This window comes from Pteropus medius, unplaced genomic scaffold, assembly GCF_902729225.1.
Source record: "Pteropus medius unplaced genomic scaffold, Ma_sr-lr_union100, whole genome shotgun sequence".
NCBI lineage: Eukaryota > Metazoa > Chordata > Mammalia > Chiroptera > Pteropodidae > Pteropus > Pteropus medius.
In genome coordinates, this window is record NW_024341895.1 from 1,204,448 (window position 1) to 1,211,488 (window position 7,041).

General features: G+C 50.5%; 1 long non-coding RNA gene across 1 annotated transcript; it reads left to right on the forward strand.

The window, feature by feature from the left end:
• The first annotated feature begins 4,514 nt into the window (after window positions 1–4,514).
• Window positions 4,515–6,507, forward strand: LOC120598517 (uncharacterized). Its single transcript, XR_005651603.1, has 3 exons — window positions 4,515–4,558; window positions 4,902–4,969; window positions 6,363–6,507. It is a non-coding gene; the product is annotated as an uncharacterized LOC120598517 (long non-coding RNA).
• The last annotated feature ends 534 nt before the right edge of the window (window positions 6,508–7,041 follow it).

Below are 7,041 nucleotides of genomic sequence, written 5' to 3' on the forward strand. Positions count from 1 at the left end.
AGAAAGCAAATGATGACTCACTGAGTCCTGTCCATCTTAGTTGTCAATCAAGGAAGCCCACTCCTCTAAGAAAAGTAACCACCCACAGCAGAAAGGGATAAAAACCCCGAAGACTTTGTTACCAGGCCTTCTGAGCCACGCTTCTCTTGCTCAGGCCCACCAAGTCTGGAAGTGGACTTTGCCTTCTCACAAAGCTTTTCTTTTCTGCTGTATTTCGGTGTCTTGCTCAATTCCTTGTTCGAGACGTCAAGAACCTGGATGACGTGCCGGGAGAGGATCCCCACTCTCCAGGAACATGTGGAGACAGCCAACATAGGAGACTTTCCCGTCGTCTCCCGAGTTTGAGAGGCAGCAGCTGTGGGAGAGACAACAATGAAGGCGTCTTCACACTCCGTAGACAGTGGCTTGGGGCTCGCCTTCCACTGCACAGGGCCTTCAGCAAGGTGAACCCTCAAGTGACGTGCGGCGCCCAGGGCAGCCAGTCCAGGTCAGGCCACAACTGTGATCCCACACGCGCAGCCCCACCCCCTACTCGGATGTGGGGTCGAGGAAGGGCAGGCGGTGGTGGGGCTTCCTGGGTGGAGCAATATGTTAGGTGTTGGAGGCCTGGTGGGTCCATCAAGTGTATACCCCCGGTCATGGCTGGAGGATGAGAAGGTGAGTGCTGGGGACCAAGCTCACCTACCCGCTTGTCATCCGGGCCCTCCAGGTGTCACTGTTCCCTCCCTGGCTGCAGGTCTGTGCAGAAGGCCCTCTGTGCCTGATCTGGGGAGCAGAACGTGTGGTGGGGTTTCCCCTGCGGCGATGCCCAGCCAGGCCTGATGTCTCCTGGCCTGGATCCCGGGCACGGTCTTGCAGGGCTCCCCTCAGGAGATTGTGGAGGAGCCGGGGGATGGGGACAACTTCTGCATCCCCCTAGTCAGGAGCAGGTGCTCCAGGCCACCAACAGCAAGAGGCCATATGAGGTGAGAGTAGGGGCAGAGGGGTGAGTATCCTGCTGACCTCGAGATTACTTGTGTGGGCCCAGACCTGGAGTCACATGTGGGGACTCCTCGAGGTCCTCCCAGGGCTGCCCGCTAGTGTGCCACTGTCCCACTCCCAAAGGAATCTGGACCTCCACTCCCCACTCCCCGCTCCCCGCCCCTGACACCAGCTCGGTGGTAAGGTAGGGAGGAGGCAAGATAATTAAAAATGTTAAATCAAGCTATATTCAGAGACTGCAATATGCTGATCAGCCCTGCAGCTGAGGCACCTTCAGAACGAAGGAGGATTTCTGCTGAGATTGCGAACAATCCATTTCCCCACACCTGTGAAGGGGAAACAGGAACAACAGAGTCCTCACTTGGCGCCCTACGCAAATAAAAGCGTTCATTCCCTATGGCTAAAGCCATGGAGAACCTACGTATTAAAGGCTGTGTATTAAAGACTGAGGGCTTTTAGCGCTAAATCCTATTCCCTTACCCCATCTTCACTGTTTGTCCATGTCAAAGGAAATGGGAACTAAAGAATGACATATAAACTGAATTCCCTGAACGTTCAGCCCCCTACTCATTGCCTATCCACATCTCTCTCGGTCCCTCTCACTCTGTCTCTGAGAGGAGACCACGCTCTGTGGAGTGTTATCCCTTTTCTAATAAATTTTCCCTTTGACTCTAACTTTGGCATGCGTGTTGAATTCTTTCTACACTCTTCGCCAGAGGACCCTCTTCTCTCGGTGCAGGCCATGGTCTCCCCCGCAGCTCGGGGAAACTGGCCCTGTCCTGCATCGATGGATGGGAAGGGAGCGTCAGTCCAGCTGGCCCTTGAACAGCATGGGTTTGAACTCGTGGGTTCATTGATTTCAATAAATACCTGTACTGTTTTCAATCATGGTTGGGGTTCTGTGGATCCCCAGAGGGCCAACTGCATGCACTGATCGACACCATTTTATGCCGGGGATGTCAGCATCCACAGATTTTGTTATCTGCGGGGTCCTGGAACCGACCCCCCATGGAAATGGAGAGACAACTTAAGTTTTGGGGGAGTCAAAAGCTATAAGCTGATTTTCGACCGCACAGCAGGTTGGCACCCCAAACCCGCGTTCTGTTCAGGGGTCAACCTCACATTCTCTCTGACGATGATCAATGCACAGAGCCATTTCATTTTAATAGCACGTTAGGAATGCTCAATATACCAAAGTCTAGGTAGGGACCATGGGGTTGTTTCTACTTTTCACGAACATTCTGTGCGTTTACCCCCACGCCAACTCTTTACAATGAGAACTGTCAAAAATAGCAGAAACGTTCAAAGAATAGGGCAAACAGCATCCACGTGTCTGGCCCCTCTGGTGACCTTTGGTCTTATTTCTCCCACATAGTTCGGCTGTAACCTGATACAGGGGTTCCTAAGTGTGCTATGCAAAATCACACAAGGAAACCCACTGGACTCATGCAAAGGATGAGACTGGGGCTCAGCACTCAAAAATCTTGTCGGCGACACATAAAAAATAAGAATAATAAAACGGTAGTTTTACGTATCTTGAATGCTTAAGAAATACATAAAGATTACAAAAACTATAGCACTTTAACCTTGAAAGAAGCCTGGTATTTGCTTGTGGAAGTGGTCACCACAGGATTGAAACTAATGAGTTAACCATGAAGAAGCTCGGAGGGAGGATTATGTGAAATCGGCCAGAAAGTCAGAACTCAGGTGGATCCGGGTATCCATCGTCACTGACGGGCGGGGCACTGACTGTGCAGGTGGGTGTTTGGGCTGTTTGTGTGCATGCTCTGTGGGCCTGTGCAGCTAGGTACAGCCAGCACAGTTTTCTGCTTTTAACTAGTGTTTCTCTTGTGTGTCTTGCAAATGAAATTGCGCATGAGCAAACGCAGAATTTGTGTTATGTTTAAATTGCTCCCTCGTGTATCAATGACCCGAAAATAATTGTTTTCATAACAGGTATTATAGCAGAACTGACTGCACAAAGATGAGACATCCATTTTTTTCCCGAACCATTTGAAAGTTGCAAATATCATGCTGCTTCACCATTAAACATTTCAGCAAGAATCACCGAAAAATCAGGACATTGTCTTATGAAACCATAATGCCATTACCACACTTCAAAGAAGAATACTCTAGTATCATCTAATATGCAGTCCATATTCTAATTTCCCTTGAATGTCTCTCTTTTATAGGTGGCTTTTTTTCAAACCAGGATTCATCAAGGTTCCCATCCTGTCTTTTGAGTGTCATTTGATTTAGAATAATCCTACGCAGAACCTCCATCCCACTCTGTTTTATTTTTTATTTTTATTTTTTTTCATGACGTCGACTTTTAAAGACCCCAGAACAGAATCTGGCTTTATCTTCTTGTACTGTTGAATAAGAATATATTTGGGAGGAATTCTCCATAAAATCAGTCTTATTAAATCGGTAAATTGGATAAATCAGAAAAAATTGTTAGTTGGCAAATTGCCCCTCAGGCAAATTCTCAAACGAGTTATGGAAGGTGAGCCTGTCCGGGAGGGTCCTCGAAGCTGCCCTGGTAGGAGGAAGGAACTGGCTCAAGCCGAGATAAGTTCCTGGTCCTTAACTACCCGTTTCTCACCTATTCTCATGCCAGGCCAAGCCAGCACAGGGGTTGGAGTGATTTTGCGATTGATCAAAGACAAAAGATATGACCACTAGATGGCAGTAACACACGCAGGGCAAGGCTTTGACAGGTTTGCAGGCAGGGGGAGGTCCCTCAGAGCAGACACCTTTAAGAGGTGATGGCTGGGGCCCAGGACTCAGAAGGGGAGAAGGGCCAGGGAACTCCCAGGGGAGGATGGGGTCAGAGAGGAGGCTCATGTGTCTAGGTGACGTCACAAGCAGGACGGTGGGGAGTCTCCGGGTCCGCCGGCTCTGAAGGGCAGCGGCGGGTCAGGCTCTTTACAGCCACGAGGTTCATCCTCTTTACTGCCGTCAGGTGTTGATGCCCTTTCACAAGATATGTGAAGCAAGCAGGCTCGAAATGGCTCAAATCAGCTTGTTTGGGCTACATTAGAAACAACTGGACACATAAAGATTTGAGTTTCGTCCTGGCAGGCTTTCGAGCGCGTGGATCCCAGCCTGCTGTGAAGAAGCGAGGGGCTGAGAGGCTAATAGACAGGCACCCTCTTTGGCTCGGTTATGTGACACCCAACACCACCACCTTGGGTTTCTGCATGTGGCCCGAATTAGAAACATGTAAAATAGAATATACCGCTGCCTCCCCTCCCCAGCCCACTCCATCTCCAGCCTCAGATGAACAGGAAATGGTACTCGTGAAAAGCCCCAGGCTTGGGTACCTTGTATCTCTAAGATGATGGGGTCCCCCGAGCAGGCAGGGGTTGTGTGCCAGTGACCCTCAGCCCCACATCTGGTCTGAGGCTGACTCGGGGCGTGGCCTTTCCTCCCTCTCCCCCAGCGCCCCCTCCCCCAGGGCCCTGTCCTGGTGCCCTTCACCCTCAACTTCCCCATCATCAACCTGCGCTCCACAGAGGACATGCGTCCTGGCTCTGCAAAGTTCAACTCTACAGAGTCAGTTATACAACACCTGGTGAGATCCCCCTGCTACTTCTCTTTTCCAGCTTCCTCCCCACCCTCTTTGAGTCTCCTTGTACAATTTTTTGGAGGATATAGAGGGCTGAGGAGGTAGACAGTTCCAGGTTCAAAACTTGGAATTGCCGTTGACAAGTGATGTGACTTTGGAGTAGTGATCTTGCCTTTTGGTACAATTTCATCATCCGTAATACTGAGACAGTAAAAGCACTTATCCTGAAGGATCCTTTTGAGAATGAAATGTGATATGACATGATTAGGGAGCTGTTGTTTTAAATACTGTGTTTTAAATGATGATTACCTTTACATTAATTTCCATCCACCTGCTCCTTCCTCCTCAGCTCAGGCCCTTAATCACCAACAGCAGCATTGGTTCTCTCTACACTGGCTGCAGACTGACCGCACTAAGGTGAGACCCCCTCTTTGTCTTGCCTTCAGAGGTGTAGTAAGGGGTGGACTGGTTGAGCTGGCTAGGGCCTGGACTCGGGTGAGGGCAGTGAGGTGCCTAGGACACAAAATTAAAGGAGGTACTAGCCCTTTGGTGCTAACCATCTGCTTGTACAACCCGAGAGTGAGCTTGTGCTCAAATGTTGTATCTGGGTGTCTTGCTTGACACACCCTGTCCCCAAGCCTGGTGCTAGTGCTGTGCACTGCCCTCTCCAGATCATCCTGAATCCAAGCAGAGTCAGTATTGCAAGCTCTAAATGGGCCACACATGACTTCAGTTTCACTTGGAAGGATGTAGGCAGGACACAACATGACAGCAGGGCAGCAGGGGGCATTCATTTTTTGCAAGAACCCTCTTGGCAGTCCAAGAGCTATTCTTTTGGTGTTCCAGGTGACAGTCCATGTGCCAAGAAATGAAACCACAATGGATAGGTGCCAGAGCCACCCTGACTTATATGTCCCATGTCCCAAAGGGGAACCAATCTCTTATAACAGTCCTGCCCCGTTAACAGGGTCACCCCACACCAAAGCTCTAACTTCCTGCTGGATAATGATTTAAGGTCCTCCCAGAGAAGATGCAGATCATTAACTAGGGGTAATTTTCATCACAAGCAGCATTGCCAGGCAACGCAACTGACATTGTACCTTGATCAAGTTTCTAGAGACCAGAGCTAGCAGCTTAGCTCCAGGCCACTTCCATGATGCTGAGGTGCCAGGGACACTGTTTCTCCCCAGTGATGCTCTCTGACAGTGCTGCCTGCTGGGTCTCCTAGGTTATCCCTTCAGGCCTAGTTGTCCTAGGGAGACGGTAATGAAAGAGGCAAGTGGGCAGAGGGCGGACGTCTCTGCTCTGCAGTGTCTTGTGTTCAGATGCTCAGGTCCGAAACTTGGATTGGATCTGCTTCCCGAGGGCTGATGAGTCTCTGTTCAGAGCTGCCATCCAGTCTCACTGGGGACTCTGTGAGTGTTGTGTAAACATTTATTTCACAATTACTAGACACTTAATTAGGTACTTGGCAGAAGGACTGTGTATTTTGTATCAGACACTCTGAATGCCATGACATTCCAGCAACGTGGTTACAGCATTCTCCAGGGTGCAAAGATGGGAGAACCGAGTCAGAGAAGCATATGTGGATTCTTCTACAAGTGACTGAGCTGAGGTTGAACCTTGGTCTTCTGACTCTAAATCATCTACTCTGGTCTTTTGTGGCTCAAAGATGCCCCTTCTCTTGTGAGCGGCTCATGCTTAAACCAGGAGAGCAGAAAAGCGGGCATCCACATACAAGTGAGATGAGAAAGGGCGTCCTACGGGAATGTCTCTGTCCTGTCCCCGTGTCCATTCCTTCTCTCCCTAGGCCTGAAAAGGGCGGAGCAGCCACTGGAGTTGATGTCTCCTGCACCCACCGTCCTGACACTGCTGGCTTTGGGTTGAGCAGGGAGCGGCTCTACTGGGAGCTGAGCCAACAGAATCACAGTGTCACCCAGCTCGGTCCCTACATCCTGGACAGGGATCGTCTCTCTGTCAGTGGTGCCTGGGGGGTGGCAGGGGTTTCCTCCTGCATCTGCAGGTAGATTCTTCTGTCAATGCTCTGACCTCTGGCCTGAGGATACAACCATGTCTGCCTCTAGATTTCTCTCTCCTCACTCCTCACTCTTCGTGAGGTCCCCCTGCCCCACCAAGGGCTACATCACACACAGAGAGGCGGAAAGTCAGAGGAAGTTTAAAGGAGGCACAATGCTCTGTCTGGAAGGGATACAACTTCTTGATGGCACCTACTCTTCCACCAGTGGTCCAACCCCTTCGCCACTGCCCGAACCCTTTCAAACATCCCACCTCGCTCTCACCCCCTCTCTGCAGGTTACGCCAACCAGCCTTGACCTCCATCCCCAGTGGGAAGTGTCCAAACCCCAGACAGCACCATGGCCCCACCATGCTTTCTGGGTGCAGCTGGTCCTTCCTCCCTCTGTCCAGGGTCTCATGGGTGGGAAGGAAGCCATAGGCCCTGGTTATATCCCCCCAACATCTGTGACTCA